The sequence below is a fragment of the Equus przewalskii genome, unplaced genomic scaffold (genome assembly GCF_037783145.1).
Source record: "Equus przewalskii isolate Varuska unplaced genomic scaffold, EquPr2 ChrUn-9, whole genome shotgun sequence".
NCBI classification, from domain to species: Eukaryota; Metazoa; Chordata; class Mammalia; order Perissodactyla; family Equidae; genus Equus; species Equus przewalskii.
In genome coordinates, this window is record NW_027228757.1 from 849581 (window position 1) to 862025 (window position 12445).

General features: G+C 53.7%; 1 long non-coding RNA gene across 2 annotated transcripts; it reads left to right on the forward strand.

Annotated features, from left to right (window-relative positions):
* The first annotated feature begins 5976 nt into the window (after positions 1–5976).
* On the forward strand, positions 5977–8262 carry LOC139081748 (uncharacterized). 2 transcript variants are annotated; one of them, XR_011536977.1, is made up of 4 exons: positions 5977–6206; positions 6567–6797; positions 6998–7107; positions 7358–8262. It is a non-coding gene; the product is annotated as an uncharacterized lncRNA (long non-coding RNA). The 2 variants fall into 2 exon arrangements; XR_011536978.1 differs by having other exon boundaries at positions 5982–6206; positions 6670–6797.
* Positions 8263–12445: the final 4183 nt, after the last annotated feature.

Below are 12445 nucleotides of genomic sequence, written 5' to 3' on the forward strand. Positions count from 1 at the left end.
GAACAATTGTGTGGTGTTTTCTTTTTAACTTCATGTTGAATAGCTTTGTCACAAGGTCTTGTAGGGCAGCGATTCTGTAAAGGGGGTCCCACGGTCCCTGTGGATGGCGCTAACTGGGCCCTTGTTTGCTGGAAGTCATCAAGAAGCGCTGACCAAGCCTTTGTGAGTAGCCTCTGTGCTCTGGTGCCCTGTCCTCGTCCCCACTACGAATCACCTAAAATGACACCCAAGACATGTGAATACCCTCACACAGAGGGTATGTGCCCAGGAGAGTGAGGCAGAGAGTGGGCATGCAGGAGGGACAGAGCTGGAGAGAAGGAGTGCTTGGTGATGCCAGCCTGGTCGCTCCTGCCAGCTCTTCCTTGGGAAGGTGAGTCACACAGGTCTGACCTTGTGCTGGGGTCACTGCAGTCTGTCTTGAGAGAATGCAGACTCTGTGTATATACCAGGACGTGTGCCCTCTTGAGTGGTTGGTTTGGGTCCAGGGGCCAGAGTCATAGTCATGAGTGCCTATAGAAGGGAATTTCCTGCAGCCAAACCAGACGTGGTCTTGCTATTGTGTCCTGCGCTGCAGGATCTGCTTGCACAGGCAGCTGTCGAGCTCTAAGCAAGTTGGGACCTGTTGAGCCCAGCATATGTAATGTCCGTGACACTTCACAAAGAGTTGCCAGACACCTTTTCACAACCCTAGGTGGGAATAATCTGGGAAGGCCACACCAAAAACTGGGAATACACATGAAAGCCAATCTTAATTACACTGTGATCAGTAATCTAGAAGATAACTGGAAAATTCTCATTTGAGTTCAGTTTTTAGGGTAGCTGTTGGCTGAAACAAACCTGGCTTTGTGTGTGTCTTGGTAAAGTAGCAGGTTGCTTTTATGTTCCCATACCCTCAACCCCCACTCCCCGTCCAAAAGCACCTAGTCTCAGTCCAGTGTTGGAAAGAGCTCAGTCTTACTTTCGCTCACCAGGAAGAACCTGGGGACCAGAGGACCTTGCAGCCATTTCCTTACTGTTTCCTCTCATCACACTTCTGGTCAGAGCCCAGCTTGCCCTGCAAGGGTGCCTGGGAATCCCCTGTACTTCAATCCCCTTCCTACTCTGCCCCTCTTCCCCTCTGTCCCCAGGGTCCTGGCTTCATCCAAATGATGGCTGACGAGTCCCATTGCAGATTGCTGCCCGAATCCCAATCAGCAAGTCCTGTTTTGCCTTAAATCTAAGGTCCTTCAGAGTGGAGCATATGCGTGACAAAACAAGCTCTTCTAATAATATTCATTCTTTTCATAGCATAATGCTGTTTTCTAATGCTAAGAGACCCCCTGCTGCAGGTGAGAATGGGAAAGGGCAAGGAGTGTGAGAACTGTATCCTGCCAAACAGACTCTTGATGGTCTAAAACTTCGTTTAACAAAGTGCTTCTTGAAAGGGGAAGAGGGAGTGTGTTTTGAGATTTCAGGTGATAACGCTGCTTCTCTCTCCACCCTTAAGAACCACATGTCTAGTGAAAGCTCCAAGGAGGAATCATTTGACTCCTAGTTTAACAGATAATTACAGCTGACAATAGGAAAGATCAACAGTACTGTAATTATGAACATGCCCCAAGGCACATTAGCCCAAGTCTAAGTTTAGAGAGACAAATGCCCATGTCTGCGATACGCCAGGTGCATCTATGAATATCCTACGTCTACAGTCTGTGTATTGTTCACAAAGCGCCTCCACTTAACCCTGTATAGAGCAAGTCCGCCAAACAGCTGACAGCATAACAGCAACTTACTGGGTTTCAAGTCTGATGTTTCCACTTAACTAAATTTGTGACAGTAAATTATTTTGCTGCTTGGAGCCTGGGTGGTTCTAGTATCAAAATCCTGAAATTCATTTCTTTTTGGTGAGAAAGGCCCTAAGCTAACATCTGTTGCCAATCTTCCTCTTTTTACTTCAGGAAGATTGTTCCTGAGCTAACATCTGTGCCAATCTTTCTCTACTTTTTTGTATTTGGGATGCCACCACAGCTTGGCTTGATGAGCAGTGTGTAGGTCCGCCCCAGGATCCGAACCTGCGAACCCCTGGCTGCCAAAGCAGAGTGTGCGAACTTAACCACTACACCACCAGGCCTGCCCCCTGAGATTCTTTTCTAACCTTGATGTTTAATTGATGGTTGCTGTCATTAATAATAACAATGACGACCATTCATTGAGCACTTTTCTGTGCCAGGCATTGTGCTAAGCTCTTTCTGTTCATTGTCCCATTCTCTGTAAGGTAGGTAGTGGTATTCTAACTTAACAGTTGAGGAAACAGAGGCTCACCAAGGGTAAGAAATCTTCCCCAGGCCATGTAGCTGGAGGTTGGCAGTGCTGGCACTCAGACCTCCCAAGTCTGCCTGTCTGAAGCCTCTGCTCTTAACCGCTACCCTACTCTGCTGTTAATACAGCCAAGTGGCATCTGGTGAGACTTGGAATTCTTCCACTCAAATATGTATTAAGCACCTGTCATGTGCCAGGCATTGTGCTAGGCATTGGGGAAATGACACTGCCTCTGCTTCCCGCTTGCTTACAGTAACCTGAAGAAGAAAAACCAGTAAACTAATTTCACTGCGCTGTGGCAAGTGCTGTCCAGAGTCACTGAAGGATTTAAAGCACCGGAGTGATGTGATCAGATTGGTGTTTTAGGAAGACAGTGCTGGCAGCCAAATGGGAGCTGGATTGGAGAAGGGCCAGAAGATGAGTTCTTCTGTTTGAATAATTTGGATGAGCAACGATGGAGGCTGAATCAATGAAGTAGGAAGATGTGTATGAGCATCACTGAGGAGGTAGAATCAGTAAGACTCTGAGATGAGAGCAAGAGGATTAAAGCTCATCTTAACATTTCTGAATTACAGTGAATAGACAGCAGGGGCGCCATTTACCAAGATAGAGAATATGGTTGGCAGAAGAGCAGGTTTTTGAGGAAGATGACTTAGGTATTGATTGGGTGGACTTTGAGCTGCCTGAAGATACCCAAATGGAGATGTCCAGCTGGCGGCTAGATATAGGAGACTGGAACTTAGCAGAGTACAAGAAATCTGGGGCTGGGAGCTAAGGCTTAGAGACAACAGTGCAGCAGTGGGAATGGAAGCCTTGGTCTGGGATGAGGCCTTTATATAAAAGTATATAAAGAAGAGCGGAAGGTCAAGATCAGAGTCTCGGGAAATACCCATACTTACAAGCTGCTGGAGGAAGAGAGGCCTAAGAAAGGGCTATCAGACAGGTAAGAGGACAACCAAGGAGACTTCCCAGGAGGGAGGAGATAGTATCAAACACCAGGGAGATGGCCAGTAAGATGAGAGCAAAGAAAAGGATCTGTTTGTGGCAGCAATTTGGTGCCCTTCTTCCAAGCAATGCCTGTGGTGGGGGTGGGGAGGGTGGCAGAAGCTCCACTGAGATGGGTTGGAGAATAAATTGGAGGTGAGGAAGGAGAGAAGTGGTTGTGGATGGCTCTTCCTTGGCTCTGAAGAGAAGCAGATAAGGGTCAAGTGAGAGGTCTGAAGATGCTGATGGACAAAGCCGGTAGAGCATAAGGTGGCTGAGGAGCGGGCAGGTGAATGCTACAGTGGATCCTGAAAGAGAAGGGGATGGGAGCCTGAGCTTAGCTTAGCCAGCAATGGGGACACCTTGTCTTCTGGAAGAGAAAGAGGAAAGGGTAGGGCAGATGGATATGTTCCTGGCTGGCGGTGGAATAAAGTTAACATCTGGTGACCTTGATTGCTCATTAAATCGGAGGCAGAATGCTCTACTGAGTATGAGGGGGAAGCCACGGAGACAGAAACTTGGAAAAAATAGGGACAGTTTGGAGCAGCCACTGTCTCTCACTGGAGAAAATGGGAGAGTGACCTGACTAAGAACACAAGGAAGGGCCTCTGAGGTCAGAACCTGAATTTGCAGGGGCACTGCAAGCTGGTTGTCATGTTTTTTTCTAGCATGATTGTCAGCCCAAATATAGAAGCAGAGAGTTTAATGGTTGGGATTGCATGGGCTGCAATGGGAGGACGGTGTGATCCTGGAGGCGAGGGTCTGAAATGAGATGAAGACGAAGTTGTTGGACCCCTTGGAGTCAAGGACCTGAGAGGCTAAGCTGTTGAGTAGGCGTTGGAGGCCTAGGGTGGCAGGCTGCAGGATTAGAAACAGGAAGATTGGGAGCCTGAGAGATAGATGCAGCAAATAAGAAGGAGAAGATGCAATAAGCACATGGCATGAGCAGTAAAGAGCTGAAGGCAGGGGATTTCTAAGAGCATGGCTGAGGCATCACTGAGGTACGTGAATAGCTCTGAGAAATCCTAACCAGCGGTCATGACCTCAGCCCCAGCTGTGTTAGTCTTTTTCAGACCTGATTTTTGTCAAAGTCCCTCTTTCATGCACTTATCAAGGACAGTTAAATAAATGATTAAATCAAGAACAAGAGCACTAATGAAAGACACAATCTAGTATTTCTTTCAGCCTTAGTAGGCATTGATTTTGGTTGAAGTCATTCACGCTTCATTCATTTGTTCGAGAAATATTTATTGAGCCCCAACCAAGTGCCTGACACTTGGGTGCCACCCAGCAAAGTCGACATGGACTTCCCTTACAGTGTGCGGGGGGTGATAGTGATATGAAGGAAAATGAGGGGATAAGGCAGGTGTACATGTACATGAGATTTTAGATGGGCTCTTCAGGGAAGATTTCTGAGGAGGTGACATGTGAGCAGAGACCTGAAAGAAAAGAGGAAGCAAGTCATGTAAATATCTAGGGGAAGAACATTCCAGAGAAAGTGATAGGTGCAAAGACCCTGAGGCAGAAGTTTGCTTGATGTATTCAAGGAGCAGCAAGGAGGCTGGCATGGCTAGAACAGAGTAAGCCAAGGGGAAAGTGGTAGGAGATAGGTCCAGTGAACAGGGGGAGATGTAGGCAGATACTATAGAGTCTTATGGGCCATTGTAAGGACTTGGCCTTATATCTGCACAAAACAGGGAGCCATTGCAGGGTTCTGAGCAGAGGAGTGGTGTGAACTGACTTATGTTTAAAGGACTCCCCCTGCTGCTGTGAGAGGGAGAGAATGGGCACACAGAGAACCAAAGTGAAGGCTTTGGCTGTAACCTAGGCAAGAGATGACAGGAGCTGAGGCAGTGGAGGTGGTAAGTGGCCTAATTTGGGACAGATTAACTTTACACACACGGATGATCTTTGATGTGGTTGATCCTGAATAAATGATTAAATCAAGGCCCACACCTTCGGTCTTTCAACTCTCCTCGGAGCTTCTGTACACAGCGGCCCACCAAAGAGTGCTCAGGGAGTGCATGTGCCCTCTGAAGTGGGGGGCCCACGTGTGGACAGCATGGAGGTTTCTGCAGACTCTGGGCAGACAGTCGGCATCGTGATCTCTTTCAGGCAGTGACTAAACGGGTGACATCTAGTGGCACTACTGAGGGGGGGTCACGGTGAGCTGGGCCTCTCCCCCCACCAGCCCCCACTGCCCCAGCCCCTGGCCTTTGTGCACTGCCGCACAGGTCTTTGTTCCACTCTCCTCTCTGCCCTCCCCTCGCTGAGCTGGGCTGACTTACTGGTTTTGTTTCCTTCTTTAGTAGGTATGCTTCTAACTTTATTTAGGGACACTATCAACCCTATGCTTTCTTTGAAAGGATGTATATAATGCATAGGATTTTGAGAGAGGCGGGGGTGGGGGGACAGGCAGAGAGAGAGTGTATTTTTAAAAATTTGGCATGGAAAGACAAGCACACCTTACTCCTCTTCCAGGCTCAACCAAATTCCATTCTGAAGAGTTTAAGAGCAAAGCTTTGGAATCAGACAGACCCAAGACAGCACATGGAAAGCTCTTGCACATGGCGGGTGCTGTCATGCCACTCCTCTCCCAGGCCTGGGCACTGAGGGCGGGGCCCTGTGTCTGTGACCCTGACCCCTGTGTCACAGTGCAGAGTGACACCAGGAACCTACGTTGTCTGGCATCCTAGGCCAGAGGCGGCTTCCGTAAGGCTGGGCCCTTTACTCCCTTCCACCCTGTGGAATCCTGCCCGGTCGCTTCTTTGGAAAGATTCCATGAGAGGAATCCAAACCATAAGCGAAGGAGGAAGGAGGCACACTGCCCCTGCCCTGAGAGCTGGGGAGGCAGAGGGAGCCCACGCCCAGGACTGACAAGGAGGCAGAGGCAGATAATCCAGCCTGGCAGCTCGAGACCTGAGGTTGGGGCTGGGTGTCCCGGCTGGGCTGGCGGAGTGGGTAGATCTGGGAAGCTTTCCCGAAGGGTGGGAGGCTGGAGCTGGGGTCTGAGCAAAAGGGCCCAGGCTGAGGAAAGGGCAGAGTGTTCTGGGGGCTTTCTTCTAGGCTATAAACCCCCTCACCCCCTCCATACACACTCTCCACTCCAAGGCAGGGACTACCTCCTCCCAGCTTTGGAATCATTTCTCTGGGGTTCCTGGGAGCAGAGCACCAGGGGGTCAGGGAGCTTATAAGAGGAGACTTGGCCTACAGAGACTGCAATGCCCACAAGCAGCGAGAAAGTTCCCATGAGTGTTCTGGACTTGGGATGGCTCCCACTCTAGGCCAGTTACTGTGAGCTCAATGGGAAGACTGACTAACCAGAAACCCAGATCATCGGGAAACCTGGAAACCCGCCACTAACAGTCACAGAGCTCTGGGATTTAGGAAGGCATGAGACTGTGGTGAGGAGGATGGCAGCTGTGAAATCCAGGAGCTACCGGCTTCTTTGATCCCCAGGGACAGGTCCCTGTGGACCCCCAAGTGCCAAAGCTCCTCTTGGATGTCTTTGCCAGGTTGGTGGAGGAGACACAGGCAGGGGAGGAGGGGGCTTTGTCAGGGCAGTGCGCCCTCAGCCTGGCCAACTGTCATTCACAGGCGCTAGCCCAGTGCCCTCTGGGAACCCGGGCAGGCTGGGGGGCCCTGGTGGGTGGAATGGGGTAGGGGTCCAGGGCAGGGGGATGCGGGGAGACTGTTCTGTCTCTTTTTTTGACAGCTAACATTTTCCAGAGCTGGCGCCTGTGGGGGAAGGAAATCAGAGCTTCCCACCTCACACATCTTTTTCCCATTTTGTTTGCTCTGCCCAGGGAAAGCCATTAGGGCTAGGTCAGTCTGGGCCTCCCCCACCCGCCCATCTCTCCAGCCCTGCTATAAGGAGGGATGGGGGTGGGGGTGGGGGTCATTGGAAGGACAAGGCCCTAGCCTGGCTAAGGGGCCAGACTCTGAACTCTTGTACCCCTTCTTAATTCCCTGCCCGCTCTAGATGGGAGAGTGGGGGCAGGGACCAGGAATCTGGGCTCCCAGGGCCCTCCCTTACTCTGCTCAAATCCCCCTGCACCTCTGATTCTGTCTCCAGGAAGTCTGTTCCACTGGCCCCAAGGAAAGCTGAGCCTGGTCTGGTCTGCAGCCGGAAGGGCCCTGGGGTTGGGAAGCTGGTCCTTATTACCCAACTCCTAGGGCTCCAGCCTGCTCCCTGGAGTCACTAGCACAGCAGGTTTCCATAGGCCCCTAGGAGCCAGGCTGGGGCCAAACTACTGGGTCCCACTGTCTAGAGACAGTAGCTGCATTTGGGGGCTGGAGAGAGGAGGGAAATGAGAACACTAAGGAGCCTCGAGGAGGCACTGTCCCCAGGGTGGCTGACCTCCTTCCTGAGGTTGACCCATCAGTCCTTACCCTGCCCCCTCAGGGACAGCAAGTCCAATATACTCTTTCTGTCCCCATCCAGGACCTCAAAGCCCAGACCTGGGCCCCCTCAGTCTCTTCTCTGGGACCTCGCCTTCTCCCCTCCTTTCTGCCTCTTTCTTCTTCAATCCCAGAGTCTGGTTGTCTGGCCCAGTGCCCACCTTCTGCAGTTCAGGCCAGAGGAGGAACATAGCACCACCCAGTCTGCAGCCTTGCTGATTTCTTTCTTCTTCCAGAAACTCCAGATCATCTCAATGGGCAGAGGGATTCTCCAGGCCCCTAGCTCTGCTTCTATTTCCCATCTTCAATAGGTGGGAGAGGAGGCATCTGGGAGATGACTTGGGCTCCCCAGAACCTGTCTTGGGCTAGACTGCAGGCTGTTCATCTTTTCCAGGGCTAGCCACTGTCCCCAGGCGCCATGCAAACCCAGCTATTCAGCCTGCCAAACTTGTCACAGCTACAGCCTTCCTTTCCTGCTGTGGGCTGCCAGGGGTTAAGGGGCCAGAGCAGGGCAGGGGTCAGGAATGGCAGAGGGGTCTGGCCCTAGTCACTGGATCATAAAAGCCAAGAGGAGTTTAACTGTGGGTCATGGTGCTGACTGACTTCTCCATCCATAATGCTGCCCTGGGGGCTTCCTTTGGGAGGGGGAAAAGGGGGCCACAGCAGGCCAGGGTCAGGCCCAGGCCCGTCCTGCTTCACATGTTGGCTGCTGCCCCCAACAGTCCTGGTCACACGGGATCCTCCCCTCAACCTGGAGGTTCTCCGAGAAGCAGGGCAGTTCCAGAGGAAGACGAGCTGAACTTTGGTGCCTTTCAAAGAGAGAAAACCGAGCAGCATCCTGAGTGGGGAAAGAGATGACCTGCCATGCCAAGAAGCACCAGTCTGGGAGGTGGAGCCAGAGCAGAGGGTCAGAGGAGCAAAGACCCAAGGCTCAGAGAACAAGATCAGTGTGCTGGCTGCCAGCCCCTGTGTGGGGTCTCCAGGCTCTTCGATGGCTGCCCACCCTCTGTGTGGCTCCCCTGAAGAGGCAAGCAGAACCAGGGGCCTCTCTCGGGTGACAGAGATTCAGTTCCGACACGTCCTCAGCCAGTGCATCCCCACCTCCTTCCTTTCCCCTCCCTTGGCTCAGCACAGCCGCCCGCCCGGCCCAGCCCCGAGGAGAGCGTCGGCAGTGGGAGCTGGGAACCAGGTAGCAGAGCCAAAAATAACACAGGAGCCGCCTGGCTGCCTGGGTGCTGCGCACATCCTCTCCCGGTCTAACTGTAATCCCTCCTTTACAGTCAGCCCCCTCCTCCCACCCTACGGTTCTGACCCTCCTGGGCCACACCTGCCTCCTTTTGCCAGGGCCGAGGTAGCCCTGGAGGTCACGGTCACCCCTCCCTTTGAGTCCAGCTGCCCTTTTCCCCAGGTCACTCAGGATTCTCTGCCCACACCTTCCCTAGTTCTCAGGGTCTCTCCCCTGCGCCTAACTATTCCTGGGAAGTGAGTCACCCCCTTTCTAGATCTCTAACCCTGTCTCCGCAGCTTGCACTTCAACTTGCTGGAAGCTCTTTTTTTGGTCTAACTCCCATCCATCCTGCTGCAATGGCAATTTTAGTTGTGGAGAATCAGAGTGGGGCCTTAAGGGATTTGAAAAGGGCTGGGTCCCTGAACCCAGGGTGACAGACGACAATGGAACATTCTCCTCTGTACTGAGGATCAGGACAGACTAGGAGGCAGGATCCTTGAGTTTACACTCCGTGTTGAGTAGAATACTGAGGGCTCAGGGAGGCAGGGGACACAACTGTCTGGCCCCAGCCGCTCTCAACTCCTTTCTTCTACTCTCAGACCTCTTCACCCTCTGTAGAAGTCCTGCCTTCTTTGCTGCCCCTACACTGAGTGGCAGAGACCCAGGTGTCCAGCCCCACCTGGGTTTAATTTCTACATGACTCCCAGCCAACAAACTCTCTGACCCAGCAGATGCAATAACACTGCTCAGGGTGAGGCTCTCCTGCAAGTGCTGGATTTGGCCAGAGAATCTCCTTGGTCCCGGCTGGGGGTGAGGGCCAGGGGTTCACGATTCTCCCACTCTACCCATCCCCATTGGCTGGGGTGGGTGGTCCCTCCTCCCCCACTCAGCCTCGAGAGTGATGGAAAGGGAGTGATGGAGAGGGCTGAAGGCATCTTCTTTCCCAAGCCCCCAGACCCCTGAACCGTGCACACATCCACCCCACTTACACTCCTCCAACCGTCCAGAAGCCTACCCATCTCCATTCCTTCTGCTGCAAAACCAGCCACTTTCCTCTTAGCCACACTGCAATGGGAACAAAGCCCCAGAATGTTCTTTTCCTAACTCTCTCAAGCCTGTTTCCTCCCCACCCCACCCCACCCCCATCTTGCCACTGCTCCCCCAGCTTTTCTCACCAGCTTTGCACCCTCCCCCCACTAGAGTCTCCAAATTCCTGGGGGAGCCCCAGGAGGGGCGTGACCAAGGTTCTTAGAGAGAACAGTTGCCCCCGGCAGATCTGCAGCAGATTTGGTCATAATTAAAAGGCAAGGGACACTGGGAAATTCCTTCTTATTGATCCCGGCGGGAAATTAAAGCCAGTTGTTTGTGAGTGAGTGACTGATGCTGGCTAAGCTCCTCCCTGTTGGTTGCCTGGTTCCAGGACCCTAGCCCCTTGCCCCTAGACTCCCCCATCCTCCTCTGTTAGCCCCCATTCCCCATCCCCCCAGACCTCCATCCCATACTCCCCCCCATCCCCGCCGTGTCCCCCAATCCCCTTCCCCAGCATCTTCCCTAAGCACCTCCCACATGCCTGTATGCTCTAATGGGGTAACAGGGCTGCTGGAGGCTGAGACCTCCAGCCGAGCAGCTCAGCTGCCTGCTCCGGACCCTCTACCCACCTCCCTCAGCGAGGGTTGGGGTGCAGGGGCTGGAGCTCAGGCCCAGAGCTGCCAAACCACAAACACTCACATCTGGAAAAAATTCCCCTCCCAGCCCGACTTCCCTTTGTCTTACTTCTGTCTCTTTGGAATTCTGGCCGCCAGGCCAACGGGGGGAGTGAGGAAGTGAAGGGAGGGGAGTGGGCCCAGGCCTCCCTACCCCCACCCCAGGGAGCCCCCCTCCAGCCTCCTCAGTATCCTCTGCCAGACCACATCCCTCCTCCATGCTCCTGTAGGTCTAGGCTCCTGGTGACCATCTTTTGGGGAGGTTTTAACATCCTCTGTCATCAGGCTTGTGGGGCAGAGGGCCTGCAGTGGCCCTTCTCTCCTGCCATGGGGGGGTGCCCATGGAGCAGGAGACTGGCCTCTTCTGGCTCGGGGTTCAAGAGGGCTGGAGTGGAGTGGGGTGGAGATGCACATGGTGACCTGAGAGGAAGAGGTAGGGGGCAGTGAGGGGGAAGGAGCAGCAGCAGGAGTCTGGTTTCCACCATGTTCCCCCCTCCAGCCTCTCCTCATCCCTTTGGCTGGGAGCCTGATTTCACTGTCAGAACCTAATCCCCCTCCCTTTACCTACAGCACTGCTGGAGCCGCCGGGTGGGGGAGGAGCACAGGCAGCGCCAGCAACCCTAGGTCTTAAGCACCCCCCAGGGACCAGCCCCTCCTCTCCACCACCTCTGCTTTTGTCTGTGCTTCCTCAGAGAGCTCCTCGACCTGCTGCCCTCTTACTTCCAGAAACCCAGGCCACCTCTACCACCAAATCAGCTCTCCCACACAAAGCCTGGACCCTTAAAACCGGGCTGAAGCATCTAGCTCCCTTCTTCAAATCTGACAGTTTACTGGTTACTGCTTGATGGGGCCCCATCAACAAGTCCTTTCTAGGGCTGGCCCTGAGGTCGAGCGGTTAAGTTGGCGCCTTCTGCTTTGCGGCCCAGGGTTTCACTGGTTGGGATCCTGGGCGCCATCTAGCACCGTTCATCAGGCCATGCTGAGGCGGCGTCCCACATAGAACTAAAAGGACCTACAACTATGTACTGGGGGGCTTTGGGGAGAAGAAGAAAAAAAAAAAAGGATTGGCAACAGATGTTCGCTCAGGGCCAATCTCAAAAAGAAAAGCCCGTTTTACAGTCTAGTCTCCATGCCTCCTGCTCCAGAGTCATCCAAGCTGCTTCATTTTTTCTACACATCCATTATTCACAGATTTCCCTCTTTACAGCACAGAGGCTCGACCCCCAGTACAGTCTCCAGCCTTCTGTTCTCCACACGGCAGGAAATCCTCCAGCCCCTCTCTTTGGCTCTATTCCTGCGGACCACTCGCCAGCTAAGGCCCCCAACTCCCTAGACCGTTCGTGGGCCCTAAGGCAAAGGGCTCAGAATCTCAAAGAGTCTGTCCTCTGTTCCACCCACGGCCATGCTGGCAGGGAGGGGCCAGGGCAGGGACGCAGGGTTGGGACCAGATGTGGGGATTTTCCTCCCTGCCTAGGAAGGAGCTGGGAGGGGAGTCCTGAGAGGGTGGCGGGATGGGGGTGGGGTACAGGCAGCGGGGCCACGTGCGCCCATTAGCCGAGGGCAGCTGGGCCGCCGCGTCCCTCAGAGCTGGCCAGGCCCGGACGGTTCGGCCCGTGCAGGGCACCGCACCCCGCCGGGCTCTGCTCCTCTGCGGCTTGCGGCCTCGGGTCTCCCGGCCTGTCTCCGAGGCTCCCCGCCCGACGTCCATTTCTGTTTCTCTGTCTCCTGCCCTCTCCACTGGGGTCTCTGCGGGGAGCCGTTCCCTATTCCCGCCCCCCCCCCGCCCCCGCCACCCCCACGCCCCCGCCTTTGATCTACATCAAAGCCGCTC